The sequence below is a fragment of the Somniosus microcephalus genome, chromosome 14 (genome assembly GCF_052327205.1).
Source record: "Somniosus microcephalus isolate GS21.2 chromosome 14, FLI_Smic_1.0, whole genome shotgun sequence".
NCBI classification, from domain to species: Eukaryota; Metazoa; Chordata; class Chondrichthyes; order Squaliformes; family Somniosidae; genus Somniosus; species Somniosus microcephalus.
The window spans coordinates 10624335-10644996 of NC_141000.1; the positions used below are offsets into that span (position 1 = coordinate 10624335).

General features: G+C 46.6%; 1 protein-coding gene across 2 annotated transcripts in view; it reads right to left on the reverse strand.

Annotated features, from left to right (window-relative positions):
* Window positions 1-20662, reverse strand: part of b4galt4 (UDP-Gal:betaGlcNAc beta 1,4- galactosyltransferase, polypeptide 4) — a 57953-nt gene that overhangs the window by 34456 nt on the left and 2835 nt on the right. The gene's annotated exons all lie outside the window — the stretch shown is intronic.

A 20662-nucleotide genomic window follows, 5' to 3' on the forward strand; every position in this document is an offset into this window, starting at 1 on the left:
TCCAAATCTGCATCCCTTGGACTTAAGGGAGCGGAGATGAGGGCCGTACCAGGGGGAATGGCCAGGGTGTGAGAGAGTAATGGTTTTAATGGGGATCAAAGGTGGATGTGAGGGTCTGATGAGAAGAACGGTAGCTGCAGAAATGTTGTGGTGAATGAAGGTCCAAAGGCTAGACAGTTGGGAACTTGAAAGTGCCGCTGTAAGTGACTTAAGGGAGTTTATTCTCCAGAGGCAGGCACGGAAGGAAGTGGGGTTGGGAGGGGGAATACAAGGGGGGAGAGGGATACAAGGAAGTGATCAGAGATGGTCTTATCTGTGATTGACACAATGTAAGTAGAGACCATGTGAGATGGCAAGTTCGAGGGGGGGGGGGGGGGGCCGTGAATATGGGTTGGGGAGTTTATATTGAGGGGGAGTTAAAGGAGGGTACTGGACAGCATGAGGAGTTGAGATGGAGGCTGAAATCACCAAGGACGAGAAGTCGCTTGGTGCAGAGGTTGAGGGAGGACAACAGTGAAGATACCTCGGTGAGAAACTTGGCATGGTATTTGGGTGGGCGGTAGAGAACGAGGATTTTAAAAGGAGGTGGGAGGGGGTGGAACAAGGTGATATACTCAAAGAAGGTGGCAGAGCATTAAGAGGACAGGCCAGGTGTGATTTGGTGATAAGGGCCACACCATCACTGTGTGCAGTTTTGGTCGCCTTATCTGAGGAAGGATGTTCTTGCCATGGAGGGAGTGCAGCGAAGATTCACCAGACCGATACCTGGGATGGCAGGAATGACGTATGAGGAGAGATTGGGTCGATTGGGCTTATATTCGCTGGAGTTTAGAAGAATGAGAGGGGATCTCATTGAAACTTATAAAATTCTAACAGGACTAGACAGACTAGATGCAGGAAGGATGTTCCCGATGGCGGGCGAGTCCAGAACCAGGGGTCACAGTCTAAGGATAAGGGGTAAGCCATTTAGGACTGAAATGAGGAGGAATTTCTTCACCCAGAGAGTGGTGAACCTGTGGAATTCTCTACCACAGAAGGCAGTTGAGGCCAATTCATTAAATATATTCAAGAAAGAGTTCGATATATTTCTTAAGGCTAAAGGGATCAAGGGATATGGGGAGAAAGCAGGGACAGGGTACTGAATTTGGCCGATCAGCCATGATCTCATTAAATGGCGGAGCAGGCTCGAGGGGCTGAATGGCCTACTCCTGCTCCTACCTTCTATGTTTCTATCACCGTGACAGTCGGGGTGATGCGAGCGGTGGAAGGTATAGCCAGGCGGGGAGGCTTCATTAAGGGGGTAGGTGTCATCACCCGTCAGCCAAGTTTCTGTCAAGGCCATGAATACATAGAATTACAGAGTACACAGTACAGATACAGCCCAACTAGTCCAGGCCAGAGTTTATGCTCCACTCGAGCCTCCTCTCATTCTTCCTCATCTAACTCTATTAGCATAACCCTCTATTCCCTTCTCCCTCATATGATCATCTAGCTTCCCCTCAAATGCATCTATGCTTTTCACTTCAACCACTCCCTGTGATAGTAAGTTCCACATTCTCACCACTCTCTGGGTAAAGAAGTTTTCCTGAATTCCCTATTGAATTTCTTGGTGATTATCTTATATTGATGACCTCTAGTTTTGCTCTTCCCCACAGTGGAAACACACACTCTCTCTTTCGATTCTATCAAAACCTTTCGTAAATGTAACGACCTATCGATCTCAGTAGAAACAGGGCCCGTTTTTCTTTTGAAGGCTGGTTTCCCTATGATTGATCAGGAAACAGCAAATTTAAAATTAGACTTTTGAAAACCTCGCTCTGCCGCCACACTGGCCCCACTTATGCTACAGCGAGGAGCTGCAGTTCTCTCCCCCGCACCCCAGCCCCGCTCTAAAGGTGGCCATCCCAGTTACACCAAATAAAAGTGTAGGCGTCTCCTGCTCTCCCCACTCCACCACCACCGCCCCCGCCGGCCCCAAAATCATATAAATGACCCTGACCCTAGACTTTTGAACAGGCCCAGGGACCCAGCTAAGCGGTGCACAGAAGTACCCCACTCTGCCCGTTATCAGCTCCCTGCAAGCTACCACAGGAAAGGCAGAAATAGGAAAGAACTTAAGGAGCTGCATTTATACACTGGCACCTCTCGTGACCACAGAACGTCCCAAATCTCTGAGTTTTCAGATTTTCAAGTTCCTAGAATAAGTCAATAAAGATGTTACTCTAAGGCAACCTGCTGAGCGACTGAATACTTTGCAGATTCCCACCACGGCAGCTGGGGAATTTAAATTCAGTTAATTAAATAAATCTGGAATAAAAAGCTAGTATCAGTAATAGTGACCATGAAACTATCGGATTGTCGTAAAAACCTATCTGGTTCACTAATGTCCTTTAGGGAAGGAAATCTACTGTCCTTACCCAGTCTGGCCTATATGTGGCTCCAGACCCACAGCAATATGGTTGACTCTTAACTGCCCTCTGAAATGGCCCAGCAAGCCATTCAGTTGTAACAAACCGCTACGAAACACATTAATAAGAATGAAACGAGACAGATCACCCGGCATCGACCTCACCACCGGCTACAGACATGGCAACGGCACACCCAACCCAGTCGACCCTGCAAAGTTCTCCTCACCAACATCTGGGGACTTATCCCAAAATTGGGAGGGCTGTCCCACAGACTAGTCAAGCAGCAGCCTAACATAGTCATACTCATAGAAGCATACCTCTCGGCCAATGTCCCGAACTCCTCCATCACCATCCCTGGGTATGTCCTGTCCCACCGGCAGGACAGACCCACCTGGGGTGGTGGCACAGTGGTATACAGTCGGGAAGGAGTGGCCCTGGGAGTCCTCAACATTGACTCCGGACCCCATGAAGTCTCATGGCTTCAGGTCAAGCACGGGCAAGGAAACTTCCTGCTGATTACCACCTAGCACCCTCCTTCAGCTGATCAATCAGTACTCCTCCATGTTGATCACCACTTGGAAGAAGCACTGTGGGTAGCAAGGGCACAGAATGTACTCTGGGTGGGGGAACGTCAAAGTCCATCAAGTGTGGCTCAGTAGCACCACTACTGACTGAGTCCTGAAGGACATAGCTGCCAGTCTGAGCCTGCGACAGGTGGTGAGAGAACCAACACAAAGGAAAAACCTACTTGACCTTGTCCTCACCAATCTACCTGTCGCAGATGCATCTGTCCATGACAGTATTGGTAGCAGTGACCACCGGACAGTCATTGTGGAGACGAAGTCTCGTCTTCACACTGAGGACACCCTCCGTCGTGTTGTGTGGCACTACCACCGTGCTAAATGGGATAGATTCAGAACAGATCTAGCAGCTCAAAACTGGGCATCCATGAGGCGCTGTGGGCCATCAGCAGCAGCAGAATTGAATTCCACCACAATCTGTAACCTCATGGCCTGGCATATCCTTCACTCTACCATTACCATCAAGCCAGGGGACCAACCCTGGTTTAATAACGAGTGTAGAAGAACATGCCAGAGTAGTACCACGTATACCTAAAAATGAGGTGCCAACCTGGGGAAGCTGCAACACAGGACTACATGCATGCTAAAAAACAGAAGCAGCATGCTATAGACAGGGCTAAGCGATCCCACAATCAACGGATCAGATCAAATCTCTGCAGTCCTGCCACATCCAGTCGTGAATGGCGATGGAACATTAAACAACTAATGGGAGGAGGAGGCTCCATGAATATCCACATCCTCAATGATGGTGGAGCCCAGCACGTGAGTGCAAAAGATAAGACTGAAGGGTTTGCAACCATCTTCAGCCAGAAGTGCCGAGTGGATGATCCATATCGGCCTACTCCCGAGGTCCCCACCATCACAGAAGCCATTCTTCAGCCAATTCGATTCACTCCACGTGATATCAAGAAACGGCTGAGCGCACTGGATACAGCAAAGGCTATGGGACCTGACAACATCTCGGCTATCGTGCTGAAGACTTGTGCTCCAGAACTAGCCGCGCCACTAGCCAAGCTGTTCCAATACAACACTGGCATCTGTGTCACAATGTGGAAAACTACCCAGGTATGTCCTGTCCACAAAAAGCAGGACAAATCCAACCCAGCCAATTACCACCCCATCAGTCTACTCTCAATCATCAGCAAAGTAATGGAAGGTGTCATCGACAGTGCTATCAAGCGGCACTTACTCAGTAATAACCTGCTCACTGATGCCCAGATACCTAGCACAAAGGAAGATGGTTGTGGTGGTTGAAGGTTAATCATCACAGCCTCAGGACATCACTGCAGGAGTTCCTCAAGGCAGTGTCCTAGGCCCAACCATCTTCAGCTGCTTCATCAATGACCTTCCCTCCAACATAAGATCAGAAATGGGGATGTTTGCTGATGACTTCAGTGTTCAGCGCCATTCACAACTCCACAGATAATGAAGCAGTCCATGCCCGCATGCAACAAGGCCTGGACGACGTTCAGGCTTGGGCTGATAAGTGGCAGGTAACATTGGCGCCACAGAAGTGCCAGGCAATGACTATCTCCAACAAGCGAGAGTCTAACCACGGCCCCTTGACATTCAACAGCATTACTGTTGTGTATGTACCTTTAAGAGAATAACTGGTCTCAGACTGCAGTACCGGCAGTGACCACCCCTGTATAAAAGGCGCCAGAGAGCCTCTGTTTGTTAGTTTCGCTATTGACTTCCACCAGTAAAGACTTGTTTGTTTTCACTCCTGCTGGTCAGTGTCTCAATCATTCACGGACTTAACACTGGCAACGAATAAGAAACGAACTTACCTGCAACTCGGCAGCACCTCAGACGACGTTGTTGAAGGTCGGAGCCAGAAGAAAGAAAAAAGAGAGTCCAAAGAAACTCGGGAAACGGGCGTCGACCGTCAATCATCGGTTTGAAAACTTGCAGGAGAGACTGTCGAGAGCCAGGCTGGGTTCCTCGGTCTGTGGTTTCCCAGCTAATCGGGCTGGTGGCAGGTAGTGCTCTGATCCTTCCTGGGCTGCGGCGGGCTGAAGCTCGATCGGGTGGCTTTTCAACGGGGCCGGGCAGTGAGTCGGGAAGCAAAAAAGGAGAGAGAGGGTGGAGCACACAGGGCGCGGCCGGTGCTTCGAAGCCGGGCAGTGTTCGGACCTAAGAAGAGGGAGGGAAGTGTCCCAGAGGGTCCGCTCCACGACGGGAAAATAATAAAAGAAAAAGAATCAATATTTAAACGCGCAAGAAACCGTGGAAAGCAGCGCTAACAACAGCGGGGAAGGTGGCAAAGCGCGGGAGGCGCCATTTTAGATTTGTAAGATGCCGAAGACTGGCTGTATCACTGCTTTTGATAATACATTAGAGGACTGGACCACGTATGTGGAAAGAGTCGAGGTATATTTCGAGGCAAACGAAATAGCGGAGGGGAAAAAGGCATCGATATTGCTAAACTTAATGGGCGCTAGAATGTACGGCCTATTGCGGGACCTGATTACTCCAGCCAAACCGAAGGTGAAGAGTTTTAATGAAATTGTTGCTGTCCTACAGGAACACTTAAACCCTGCACCGCTGTTGATAGCAGAAAGATTTAAATTCCACAGGAGAACTCAGCACAAAGATGAGAGCAATGCGGAGTATCTTACGGAACTACGCAAGCTATCAAAGCACTGCCAGTTCGGAGCAGGACTGGCAGATACCCTACGGGACAAATTTGTCTGTGGACTCCTGAGTGAAGGAACACTGAAGAAGTTACTCTCAGAAAAAGAGCTGACGTTAGATAAGGCTTTCAGCGTGGCAGTATCGTATGAAGCAGCAGCCAGGGGAGCTGCAGAAATTCAACAAAAACCACAGGAATACAGCACCCACGAAATGACACAGGGATTTGAAAAATGTTATCGCTGCAGCAGAACTAACCATGACCAGAAGGACTGCTGGTCCAAAGACAAAATATGCAGACAATGCGGGAAGATTGGACACATTGCACGAGTTTGCAGGCCTGGGAAGAAGACCAGCGACAACAAAAAGGCTACTAAGGAACCGTACAAGAAAGTACAAAAGATGACGGACAGTAGTTCCGAAGATCAGATGAGCGATAGCGAATCCGGAAACAGGAGACTAAGCTGTCTCAAACTTCACAATGTAATCGCAAAAGAGGATCACCGAACCATTTGGGTCACCCTCACGATAGCAGGGTCCCAAGTTAAAATGGAATTGGATACAGGATCAGCGCTAACCGTCATGAATCGACGAGACTACGAGCGGCTATTGTCACACATACCCTTGAGAGAGACATCCATCGTCTTGACGACGTATACGGGGCAAAAAGTATACCCCAGAGGAAAAATAAGGGTGCCTGTCGAATACAATGGCAAGAAAATTCGGAAATTGTATCTGTACATACTGCCAAATGGTGGACCACCCTTACTGGGACGGGAATGGATCAGGAAGATAAACTTAGATTGGCATTCCATTCATGCAATGACGGTGGACGGTAAAAAAGATGAAGACGTCACTCCTGGACAATTGTCAACAATCTTAGCTAATGCCAAAGAGGTATTTCAACAAGAACTGGGCACGCTTAAAGGCGTAACCGCCTCGATAAAAATAGAAGAGAATGCAGTTCCCAAGTTTTTCAAAGCAAGACCGGTACCATATGCAATTCGCCCAGCCGTCGAGGCAGAGCTGGAGAATCTGGAGAAGGCGGGCGTGTTGTCTAAGGTCGACTGGAGCGAGTGGGCGACACCCATCGTTCCGGTCATGAAGAAAACGTTAAGCAATAAGCCCGGAGAGCCAAGGAAGATTCACATCTGTGGGGATTTCAAGGTGACGGTGAACCCTGTCCTTCACACAGTACAATATCCTCTTCCAAGGATAGAAGACATCTTCGCCTCACTGTCTGGTGGGAAGCGTTTTACAAAAATTGACCTAGCACAAGCATATTTGCAGATGGAGGTTGAAGAGTCCTCTAGGAAGTATCTCACAATAAACACTCACAAAGGTCTTTACCAGTATCATCGATTGGTATTTGGAGTAGCATCGGCTCCGGCGATATGGCAAAGAGCGATGGAACAAGTCCTGCAAGGGATCCCGGGGACTCAGTGTTACTTGGACGACATCCTTGTGACAGGTGAAGATGACAGTGAACACCTTAACAACCTAGAACAGGTGCTCACTAGACTACGGGAACATGGGCTGCGAGCCAACCGCCCCAAGTGCAAATTTTTTAAGGAACAGATATCGTATTGTGGCCATGTGATTGATGAAGAGGGGTTACATAAGTCCCCTGACAAAATTGAAGCGGTTGTTAAGGCCCCAGCGCCTGAAAATGTGTCGCAACCGAGGTCATTCCTCGGGTTGGTGAATTACTATCATAAGTTTTTGCCGAATTTGTTGACAATTTTGCACCCACTGAACGCCCTGCTACGAACGGGGGTAGCATGGAAATGGAGCGATGATTGTAAGCGTGCTTTTCAGAAGAGTAAGGACTTAATCACTTCAAGGGAAGTATTGGCTCACTACAACCCAGCACTGCCGATCAGACTGGCGTGCGATGCTTCTCCCTACGGCACTGGGGCGGTACTGTCACATAAATTCCTTGATGGTTTAGAGAGGCCGATAGCTTTTGCGTCACGCTCGTTAACTTCTGCCGAGCGTAACTACGCCCAGATTGACAGAGAGGCCCTCAGCCTAGTGTGGGGGGTGAAGAAGTTCAATCACTATCTGCACAGTCAAAAATTTACTCTACTAACCGATCATCAACCTCTTGTCTCCATTTTCAACCCTCAGAAGGGCGTACCGATAATGACAGCACAACGGCTGCAGAGATGGTCCCTTTTCCTAGGGGCACACCAATATGACATCGAGTACAAAGGAACTAAACAGCATGGAAATGCTGATGGATTGTCACGCCTACCGTTGCCGACAGTGGAAGAAGACCTTGCAGTGGATCCAATGGAGTTATTCCACTCGACCATAGTCGAATGTCTCCCTGTGACGAATGCAAACATAGAAAAGGAAACACGGAATGACCCGACACTATCACGGGTCTATGATTTAACGGTGAAGGGATGGCCAGCACATGGCGAACCACTGCTGCCAGCATTCTCGCCGAGAAGAGAACAGCTGTCAGTGTGCAGAGGAACCTTGATGTGTGGATCCAGAGTAGTAATTCCACCTAAGTTGACGGATAGAGTACTCAATGAGCTTCATGAGGGTCATCTGGGTGGGGTAAAAATGAAGAACTTAGCCAGAGCGTTTGTGTGGTGGCCGGGAATCGATAGAGAAATCGAAGAGGTGACCAAGAGCTGTGCAGGATGCCAGAAGGTCCAAAACGCCCCACCACAAGCTCCTTTGCATCCATGGGAGTGGCCCTCATCTCCATGGCAACAGGTGCACATTGATTTTGCTGGTCCCTTCATGGACTCGATGTTTTTAATTGCGGTGGATGCACAAAGTGGCCAGAGGTAATAAAAATGTCCTCAACCACCACGGAAAAAACTATCACAGTTTTGCGAACCATATTCGCCAGGAATGGGCTGCCTGAACAGATTTGCTCTGACAATGGACCACAGTTTGTGTCTGAAGAGTTCCGGAGGTTCTTAAAGAACAATGGTGTTAAGCATTACACATCTGCCCCATATCATCCAGCCACTAATGGATTGGCCGAGAGGTTTGTCCAAACATTCAAGAAGGCTATCAAGGCAATGTGTAATGAAGATATACCCCTACAACACAAGGTGGACAGCTTCTTGTTTGCCTACCGGAATGCGACATATGCGGTTACCAACCAAAACCCTGCCATGATGTTCTTCAATCGAAGACTACGATGTCGCTTGGATTTGGTTAAGCCAAACGTCCGAAGAGATGTGGAGAACAGGCAGTTTCAGAATATGAATGAAAGGCCGACCAGGAGTTTTAAGATAGGTCAACCAGTTTTGGCCCGGGACTACCGCACTGAGAAATGGCAGCCAGGAACGATTTGTACACGGCAAGGACCTCTAATGTATACCGTGGACGTTGTAGAGAGCATTATAAGACGCCATGCTGACCAGATTCTAGAGTCAATGGAAAACGTCAACTCCACACCACGATCTGATACACCTGGCAATGAAATCGACGTTCCAATTGCAGCTACCGCAGAACCGGTAATATTGGAAGCAGATGAACCAAACAACGACATTGATCCCGACTCAACATTGCCAGAAGAACCTGATACCCCAAAGAGGCGTTATCCAGACAGAATCAGGAAGCCTCCTCAAAGACTGAACTTATAATTGCTTAAACTTAACCAATGTATCTAGCAACCGTGATTGTGATTGTAATTAGTTATCATTTAGTTGTTAAATGAATGTTATGTACTGTTTATCTAAAAGGGGAGGAATTGTTGTGTATGTACCTTTAAGAGAATAACTGGTCTCAGACTGCAGTACCGGCAGTGACCACCCCTGTATAAAAGGCGCTAGAGAGCCTCTGTTTGTTAGTTTCGCTATTGACTTCCACCAGTAAAGACTTGTTTGTTTTCACTCCTGCTGGTCCGTGTCTCAATCATTCACGGACTTAACAATTACCATCGCTGAATCCCCCACCATCAACATCCTGGGTGTCACCATTGACCAGAAACTTAACTGGACCAGCCACATAAATACTGTGGCAACACAAGCAGGTCAGAGGCTAGGTATTTTGCAGCGAGTGTCTCACCTCCTGACTCCACAAAGCCTTTCCACCATCTACAAGGCACAAGTAAGGAGTGTGATGGAATACTTTCCACTTGCCTGGATGAGTGCAGCTCCAACAACACTCAAGAAGCTCGACACCATCCAGGACAAAGCAGCTCGCTTCATTGGCACCCCCTCCACCACCTTAAACATTCACTCCCTCCTCCACCACCAGCGTACCGTGGCTGCAGTGTGTACCATCTACAAGTTGCACTGCAGCAACTCGCCAGGGCTTCTTCGGCAGCACCTCCCAAACCTGCAACCTCTTCCACCGAGAAGGACAAGGGCAGCAGGTGCATGGGAACACCACCACCTCCAAGTTCCTCCCCAGGTTACACACCATCCTGACTTAGAAGTATATCACAGTTCCTTCATAGTCACTGGGTCAAAATCCTGGAACTCCCTCCCTAACAGCACTGTGGGAGTACCTTCACCTCACGGACTGCAGCGGTTCAAGAATGCGGCTCACCACCACCTCAAGGGCAATTAGAGATGGGCAATAAATGCTGGCCTTGCCAGCAACGCCCACATCCCATAAAAACAAATAATTAAAAAAAAAATTTTTTTTTTTTTTTTTTTTTTTTTTTTTTTAATTCTGACCCCACCAGTGCCATTCTATAAGTGGCTGTGATGATCACAGTGCCATTAATTCAGCACCCTAAACTCGCCATTGATTTGAACAGGGGGCAGAGCTATGATAATTAACTAATCAACCTTTTCGGTGAGGGTCTCGGTGGAGCAGCTCCGAAGACCCAGGAAATTATGGCAGGCTCAGTTAAACACTTGATCGTTGCTCAAGTACGTCCCGCACCACTGCATCACCCAGTGCCATTAGCATTTTTGAGGAGCAGCTAGAAGCTCTAAGAAACGGTCCTTTTGTAGTTTAAAAAAAGGCAGAGGGTGTGGTTCTGTGCTCCCACTAAACTGCATTTGCGCTGGTGTCAAATCGATTGTAATTTGCTTACAAGCTTGTTGTGATGCTTGGTGCTTCGACAAGGAGGCCCAGTTCATGTTTAGGCCCTGCTAGTTACAGGTGAAAAGGCTGGCCAGGACATTCTTACTCTTTGTGTCATGTGAGAGCCATGATACGCTTTGTAAGGCCAGTGCTCCTTAGCAATGTGCAGAAATTCCCATGCGTGTGCAGACCGCTGCCCATTCAGCCTGTGCTGCTTAAGAGAGCTGGTGAATGGGAATTTACCCATCCATGCCCAGTTTCAAGGACTGGAAATTCTATCCTGTCCTGCATGTCACAGGAGACCGTACCCTTTCGGCACCTTGAAGGAAGTGGGGCGGGGCGCCATTATTAGCAGACTGCAAATAGACGGGTGTCTGCAAATTGTGATTTACATGCAATATTTATCCAGCACTACCGAACCCTCTCTCATACCATCAAATGCAGGTCACTTTTGAGTTGCGCCACTGGGAAACACAGGGTGCAATAAGTCACTCTCATGCCCCTTCTAATGGACAGATTAAGAGCAACATTGACAGACGCTTTTCAAGTTATATTTTAGAGCTACAAAATATATAACCCTGCTGTGGAATAAGGCATTTGGTTCAACAACAGGGAATTGACAGCTTACTGAAGGCAGACAGAGCACACCTGCGGCAAGCAAAAAGGCAACAGGTAAAAGTCAAGCACAAGTTACAGTAGCGGGGCCTTGATTTATGTAGCTCTCCACATTCTCTGCATTGTGGAGTAACCCAGATAATATTTTCTACAAAATAACTTTAACCCTTCTTGACCTAAAGCAGGTTTTGGACAATAATTTTGGGTTCTTGCCGAAAATAATGGCCCCAATTTTGCATTAATAACAGCGAGTCTTATCAGCACTCACCATTATAATGGAGTAAATCGCACAGCAACTTCCAGAGCCCGCACATGCGCAGTGAAACACGGACATCCGGAAGCTGCTGTCAGAGTTGTGCTGCTCTTCCACAGGCTGTGCTATAACAGTACCTCACCGACAGACTGCATTTAAATCCATGCCTCTTAAACATCCCAGATTTTAAACCGCTCCACCATTGGCGGCCGTGCCTTCAGCTGTCCAGGTCCCAAGCTCTGGAATTCCCTCCCTAAATCTCTCCACCTCTCTTTCCTCCTTTAAGACTCTCCTTAGAACCTACCTCTTCGACCAAGCATTTGGGTCATGTGCCCCAACATCTCTTTATACGGCTCAACGTCAATTTTAAAAATTTTTTTCCCGTGATGCGCCTTCGGACAGGTGATTGTGTTATAGGCGCTATATAAATATATAAGTTGTTGTTGTTGTAGTAAGGGTGTGAAGTTGCTGTATTTACCCACTAAACACGCCAGAAAAAGTTAGTCCTGGTGTATTCAGGTGTAAGTAAATGTTTAATGGCGTGATAATCATAATTGCTGCCAAATAACCTCTCTGGCCCTGAAAATTTAATTTTACACGTGTGGAGTTAGTGTTGAGAGATTTATTAAAAATCAATCTTTTTTTTTAACTTTTTCTTTGTCTCTTTTATCTCTCTCTTAATCCCATCTTTCTTTTGCTTTCTGTACACGATTTAAATCTAATTTGTACTTCCTGGTTTAGACTATGTCTCTAAATTAGGTTTAAACCGTGCACAAGATTCTTCAATCTGATTGGTTGAAGCGACCCGCTGTTGCTTTCCCTGCTCACACACGCCACAGATCGCCTGGATCAGGCACCCAATGATAGCAAGTTTCCGCTCAGAAGCCCGCGAAAAGTCTGTGGGTAGCGGTCAGCAAAATCCGGGCCAATATTGCACCCAATACTTTGAGAGAAAAAAAGTGTTTTAGATTCCACATCAGGCGACAAAAAACACTTCACAAATATTGACAGGCTAAATCTGCTCCACTGCATACCTAAACCAATTATAATGCTACTTTGAACACGCTGCTCAACAACCCTTGGGGGGCAAATTCTTTACAAAGTCACAACCACCAGAAACGAGATGTCCGCATGCTTGCTGGGCTGACTGACAACTCCAAATCCTCAGTTACACCAACGAGCCCTTTTCTGCAACCCACCCGATCAACATCACAGAACAGAAGCACTTCAATCATTAAGCCAACTAGAGCCAGCGTGGATTTAGAGTCATACAGCACGGATAGAGGCCCTTTGGCCCATCGTGTCCGCGCCAGCCATCAAGCCCTGTCTAATCTAATCCCATATTCCAGCATTTGGCCCGTAGCCTTGTATGCTATGGCATTTCAAGTGCTCATCCAAATGCTTCTTAAATGTTGTGAGGGTTCCTGCCTCCACAACCCTTTCAGGCAGTGAGTTCCAGACTCCAACCACCCTCTGGGTGAAAAAGTTCTTTCTCAAATCCCCTCTAAACCTCCCGCCCTTTACCTTGAATCTATGCCCCCTAGTTATTGACCCCTCTACTAAGGGAAAAAGCTCCTCAGCATCCATCCTATCTATGCCCCTCATAATTTTGTACACAAATGATTTGTGAAAGGTAGGTCATGCCTAGCTTTGTATCATCAGCAAACTTGGATACATTACACTCGATCCCTTCATCTAGGTCATTAATGTAGATTGTGAATAGCTGAGGCCCCAACACTGATCCTTGCAGCACCCCACTAGTTACAGCCTGTCAACCTGAAAATGATCCCTACTCTCTGTTTTCTATCCATTAACCAATCCTCTATCCATGCTACTATATTACCCCCAACCCCATGAACCCTAATCTTGTGTAATAACCTTTTATGTGGCACCTTATCGAATGCCTTTTGGAAATCCAAATGTACTACATCCACTGGTTCCCCTTTACCTACCCTGCTAGTTACATCCTCAGAAAACTCTAATAAAGAGAGCATTGGAACTCAGCACTGTGTGCCCTATTGCTCGGTAGGATATTGCACCCACTGCTTATCTTCTCCACCTTATCAATACTTAATCCTTTTAACCTTGCCTGTCAAGCAGTCATTTAATTATCAAATAAATATTTCATTACCATCAAAAGAGTAAACACGGTCACTAACATTTTAAAACCCCAGGTTCCAAATAACCTGTGTTTAGAGAACAGAACATCTTATGAACAACATGCCCTAAAAAAATAAAATAACTTGATACTTAAAAGAAAAGGAAATGATCATGCTTTGAGAGAATTAGCTAACAGGAAGGGAAGTGTATTGATGTTCACATTTTTGTTTATGTACTCATTTCATCCGTATGCTGGTCACCAATCCTTAAATCGACAATTAAGTTACATTGATTTTTCTCTTTTTTTTTTACAATTTCTAGTTAAGTGCTGACATGAAGCCAGTCTGAGGAAAGAGAACAGAGATTTTTAAAGAGGGTTGTATCGTAAACCTCAGAGCAGCTTGCATCACAATGCGAGAATGACACAATTTAGGCACGGCTAACCCCCACCAGAGGTTTCACATTGCCCCAGCAGCATCGACCCCCCGGACGGCCAGTTTGGGTATGTGCTCCCCTGTGAGAGTCATAATATATATACTGTTGACAAACTGGCCAATTCACTTCACAAGAAGCTCTTGCACACAACATAGTCATGTTGTATTTGTTTCACAGGAAACATCCAGCCTAGTTCAGGGATACAATTACAGCAGTGAAAAGGAACAAACAATAGGCTACTGTATTACATTCGTAATAAAAGTACACAGTACAGTAGATAGGATTGTGAACATTCCTTTCCTCAATAGATATTTATATATGCTCAGTTTTAGTAACTTTACTTTCTTATTTCTGGACCAACTCAGATTCCCCTCCACTCCTAGCCTCTCAGATTGGGTGAGGAGGTTTCTCTAGCTGAACAGCTGTCACACAGACAACAGAAGGCTGGAGTTCTCTCAAAGTTTCCAGCTACCGTCACTAGGCAGAGCTGGCTAGAAGAGGCAGGTTTGTACAAGACCACAACAAGCATAAAGTGGAGCAGTCTATAGTTACAGGCAGAATTAATCTATGAGGGAAGGGTCCATGTGCCCCATACAGTGTACTAAAAATCAATGCCATGGCTCTGGATAGTTCACCCATTCACCGACTAGCGCTGCACAAGTAGCACCAGTGAGTAACAGTCAAAAGAAAGACTTGCATTTATATAGCACCTTTCACGACCTCAGGACATCCCAAAGCGCTTTATGGTCAATTAAGTACGTTTGAACTGTAGCCATTGCTGTAATATAGTCTTCTCAGGGGACAGGGGGCAGTCAAGGAGGTCATGTGACAGAGGCAGAGCTTCATCATGTGTTACAAAGGAAACTTTTTGAAATATGACTTTAGATAAAGTAGTACGAATTAAAGATTGGTTTTGGATTAGATGCGTCTTTAAAAGAGGGTAGGTAAGCCAATACCCAAAACTCTGATCTAGTCACATTTTAATGGGAGTAATGGATCCAAGATGTTTTGCTTGATGTGGTTGTGTGTATTCAGCATTTGATTGCATCCGTCTCAGATAGTGGCTTTGGCAGCTGTTAGTGCAGGAGCTTGTAGGCTGGGGTTAGCAGGCAAATTCATTGGAGTAGATTTTCAACTTGCTGCCCGGGCGTAAAACGAGTGTTTTTGAATCGTCTGCCCATTATAGAAACCACCCGGTTTTCATTTCCATTGATCTCAAATGGACAGACCATCTGATTATTGTGGCCAGGTGTCAAAAGCAAGCAGGCCACCAGATGACTAGGGATCTACATCTATTTAAAATGTTAGAAACTGGTTATATCTTAATTGCTTGACCACTGATCTTCAAATTAGCCTGCTTCAACTTCAAAGATAAATTTATAACTGGGCAACAGCCAAGGTGTTCCCTGTTCCCCACTTGACATTGCCTATTCCACTAGAAGGCAGCTAAGAGGGACTCTGTCGAATCTGTAATAGTTCAGTGACGGTCAAAAGCTACTGATAGTTTGGAATCTTTCTTATTTGATGCACTTTATGTATTGTACAGAATCTACGACAAATGTTGTGGAGAGTTTGAAGAGGACAAGTAGGGATAGTGCACTGTGGTCACAGACTCCGAGGATGTTGTGGGAACAAGGGGTTCACCCGACTGGAGTACCTCGCTATTCTTTCTGCGCAGTCTGAGAGACCGGCACATGCGGGGTTAAAAGTTAAAGCAGCTTTCTGCTGAGCATGGGTTGTAAATCGGCCAAGAGGATTTTAAAGAAAGGTTGTCTTCACGGAAAAGACAATAGTAGAATGTGCAAGAGTCATTCAGCCATACCTGAATGTGTCGACTTGATATCTCGGTGTAGGGAGTGGAAAGTTTTATTGTAGCATTGTAATATTTGAAGAGTTGAGTACCTGGTTGTTTAGTTTATGTTGTCATTTTTTGGCCCGTGTATATATCTTTGAGGTGCCATGATTTATTGGTCGTATGCATGGAATGTAGTCGTTGTACGTGTCTTCACACTGTTCCCTTTGGGGAACTGTATGAAGTGGTGGAAGGATTTCTGGCCGCGATTAACACTCCTTCCGTGACCGTAACCATCTTCGTACCAGCCATTAGGGTGGTTAGTCCTATGACAGGAGGGTTTTACGGGCTCCCACAGCCCATACGAGGGGGGGGTGCCACCCACACCCACGGACGCAAGTATCCCGCTGGATGTCAACCCAGAATTTAGAGCCGGAGCTCCAACTCCACTTGCCGGGACTGTCTGGAGCGGGGTTCGAAACCCTACGCCTTCTGGCCCAGCGGCGGGGATGCTACCGCTACGCCAAAGGCCCACTCCATGGAATGTAGTGATCAAAGGTTAAATTTAGTAAAGAAATGTAAGGAACACTGTTTTGCAGCTCACATTGAAATCAGATAGTGTGTGTCTCAAAAGCAGCTGGTGCTCACACTGGTTGTGAAGTGTGGTGTCTCAGCAGCTCTCATACTGGTTTTGTGTAGTATGAAAGGACTTGCGCACTCATACTGGTTGTGGATAGGATGAGGTTTCAATAAAGTCCTGATCCTGCATTACTACAACTGAGTGTGAGTGTGTTTGTGTAGTCTGACGTTAAAAGTAACAAAACGAAAAAGAACAAGAAAGCAGTCCAACAGATGTGAGCTCAGGGCAGTGTTGGGGTGGAAGTCAGACTGATGGATTTGAATAGGACATTTTGGAGCATGCGGCTGGGAGGCGACAACACTTTCAAGGACGGAAGAGAGGGAGGGAGATTAGAGATGGAGTGTTAGTTAGAGAGGACAAATGGGTAGGTGGAAGGGCCAAGGTGGAATTTGATAACTCTGGGGGGGTGGGGGGGGGGGGGGGCGCTGGGGCTGCAGAGGGAGCAGTGGAATGTGTTGATAGGCGGGCAAACCTTAGTGATAGAAACGAGTTGCCGCCCATAAGCCAGCTTCCCTCTCAGGACCAGAATATCAATAGATTCATTGATAGTTGTGGATGGCAAGGGCCTTGTTCATAATTGAACAAACATTCTGGTGGAACAGGGCACTGATGGTGATCCACTGACAAAGTTGTGGGCCAGAAAGAGAGACACAATGGAAGAGACGAGAGGGATGGCGAGGAAGTTTGAGGGGTTAATAATCCGAGGGGTGAGCCGTGTGGGAAGGTGCACCAGGAATGGAGGGCGAGACAGTTAGGTTTGCTGCTGTGAGTGAGCCTGCAACAGGTGCCGCTAAAGGGTTAGAATGCCAAGGGAGGAGCAGAATGGTCAGTCTCAAACTTGGCAACATAGAAACAGCGAGCATGACAGTAGCAGACTTCAGGAGGACATACAGACTGGTGAAATGAGCAGACACATGGCAGAGGCAATTTAATGCGGATAAGTGATGCACCTTGAGAGAAACAACATGCAAAGGCAGTATAATCTAAATGGTGTTATTTTGCGAGGGTGCAAGAACAATTCACAAATCTTTGAAGGTGGCAGGGCATGTTGATAAGGCGTATTGGATTGGTTTTGTAAATAGTGGCATTGAATATAAAGATAAGCAAGTCATACCAAGCCTTTACAAATCACTGGTTAGGCCTCGGCTGGAGTATTGTGTACAATTCTGGGCACCACACTTTAGGAAGGATGTCAAGGCACTGGAGGGGCTACAGAGGAGGTTAACCTGGATGACACCAGGATGAGGGACTTCAGTCATGTGGGGAGATTGGGGAAGCTGGGAATGTTCTCTTTAGAGCAGGGAAGGTTAAGGGGAGACCCTATAGCGATATTCAAAACTATGAGGGGTTTTGATAGAGCAAGCAGGGAGAAACTATTTCCTCTGGCTAGTGGGTCGGTAACCAGAGGTCATAGATTAAAATAATTGGCAAAAGAACTAGAGGGGAGAGGAGGAGACATTTCTTCACAGAGGGTTGTTGGGATCTAGAATGACTACCTGAAAGGGTGGTGGAATCAGATTCCATATGAACTTTCAAAAGGCAATTAGACATCAGAGAATCAGAGAAATTTACGGCACAGAAGGAGGCCATTCGGCCCATCATGTCTGTGCCAGGTGAAAAAGAGCCATCCAGCCTAATCCCACTTTCCAGCTCTTGGTCCGTAGCCCTGTAGGTTACGGCACTTCAAGTGCACATCCAAGTACTTTTTAAATGTGGGGAGGGTCTCTGCCTCTACCACCCTTCCAGGCAGGGAGGTCCAGACCCCCGCCACCCTCTGGGTGAAAAAAGTTCTCCTCAACTCCCCTCTAATCCTTCTCCCAATTACTTTAAATCTCTGCCCCCTGGTTATTGACCTCTCTGCTAAGGGGAAATAGATCCTTCCTATCCACTCTGTCTAGGTCCCTTATAATTTTATACACCTCAATTAAGTCTCCTCCGTTCCAAAGGAAACAACCCCAGCCTATCCAATCTTTCCTCATAGCTAAAATTTTCCAGTCCTGGCAACATCCTTGGAAATCGCCTCTGCGCCCTCTCGAGTGCAATCACATAATTCCTGTAATGTGGTGACCAGAACTGTACGCAGTATTCTAGCTGAGGCCTAACTAGTGTTTTATACAGTTCAAGCATAACCTCCCTGCTGTTATATTCTATACCTCGGCTAATAAAGGAAAGTATCCCTTATGCCTTCTTAACCACCTTATCTACCTAGCCTGCTACCTTCAGGGATCTATGGACATGCACTCCAAGGTCCCTCTGTTCCTCTACACGTCTCAGTGTCCTACCATTTATTGTGTAGTCCCTTGCCTTGTTAGCCCTCCCCAAATGCATTGCCTCACACGTCTCTGGATTGAATTCCATTTGCCACTTATCTGCCCACCTGACTAGTCCATTGATATCTTCCTGCAGTCTACAGCTTTCTTCCTCACTATCAACCACACGGCCAATTTTTGTATCGTCAGCAAACTTCTTAATTATGCCTCCTACATTGAAGTCTAAATCATTGATGTATACCACAAAAAGCAAGGGACATCATAATGAGCCCTGTGGAACTCCACTGGAAACAGCCTTCCAGTCACAAAAACACCCGTCAACAATTACCCTTTGCTTCCTGCCACTGAGCCAATTTTGGATCCAACTTGCCACTTCCCCATGGATCCTGTGGGCTTTTACTTTTCTGATCAGTCTGCCATGTGGGACCTTGTCAAAAGCCTTGCTAAAATCCATGCAGACTACATCAAATGCGCTTCCCTCATCGACCCTCCTTATTACCTCCTCAAAAAAAGTCAAGTTAGTCATGTACTTGAAGAAGATTAATTTTCAGGGTTATAGGTGAAAAAGCTGGGTATGGGACTAAATCGGACAGCTGTTTCAAAGAGCCAGTACAGGCACGACGGGCCGAATAGCCTCCTTCTGTGCTGTAAGATTCTATGATTCAAGGGCTTAACGCTCAACATACTTAACCTGCATGAAGAATGTTGCAGGCTCTATATCAGACTTTGAATTGGCTCAGGGGAGGATCGAACGACACCTTCCAAACTTTTGCAGCTTTGTGTATTCCACAATAGTGTCCTCTGGGAAGTCTTAATTTAGCCCGGCATCAATTTGAAAGTTTATCTTTAGATACCATGGTATTCCCTTCCTTCCAGTCCTTACTTTTTCTCTCGCAGTTCAAGGCATTTCTGGCTTTTCTAGTCCTGACACGATTATCCTGACCAAGCTGCGCAAGATGGACAATTGCAAGATTTTTCAAGAGCATCAGTGTACCTACACAAGTTAAAACATTCTCTCCGGTTAAATGGAGCAGCTCACTCCAGATAACAAATGATAAGCGTTGTCCTGGTCTCCATATTACAAAAAGGATATAGAGGCACTAGAGAGAGGAAAGATTGAACAGGCCGGGCTCCAGAAAGAGAAGGCCGAGGGTGACCGAATAGAGCTCTTTTAAAATTATGAACGTGTTTGATAGGGTAGACGTAGAGAAAGTGTTTCCACTTGTGTGGGAGAGTCCAAAACTGGGGGTTATAAATTTAAGAACATCACTAATAAATCCAAGGAATTCAGATGAAACTTCCTTTACCCAGAGTGTTGAGAATGTGGAACTCACTACCACAAGTGGTTGAGGCGAATAGTATAGATGCATTTAAGGGGAAGCTGCATAAGTACATGAGGGAGAAAGGAATAGAAGGAAATGCTGATAGGGTTAGAGGAAGTAGGGTGGGAGGAGGCTCGTGTGGAGCATAAACACCAGCATAGACCAGTTGGGCCGAATGGCCTGTTTCTGTGCTGCAGAGTCTATGTAATTGTGTGTGTGGAACCAGGTGCAAATAACTCCACTATATTTTACATCTACTACTGCACTCCCAAGCAGAGATTGATCTCCCCAGCAACATTCAGGGGGCACACACTTGGTGAATCTCTCGCTTTGGGGGCGGGGGGGTTGCGGGGGATGCAGGCAGACAATTTGAGCCAGTCACTTTAGGGTAGTGCGTACCACAGAAGTTGCTCCCCAGTAGCCTTATGGAATTAACCAGCCTTAGCACAAACATTTCTGTTCTGTGCCTTATGACAGGCCATCATGATAAAAAAAATCAGAATTTCACCATGACCTCGCGACCCTTAGGATACGCTCATGCACTTTAGATGAAAACCTGTGGGCCTGGATTTTGCGGTCGGCGGGGAAGGAACGGCGCT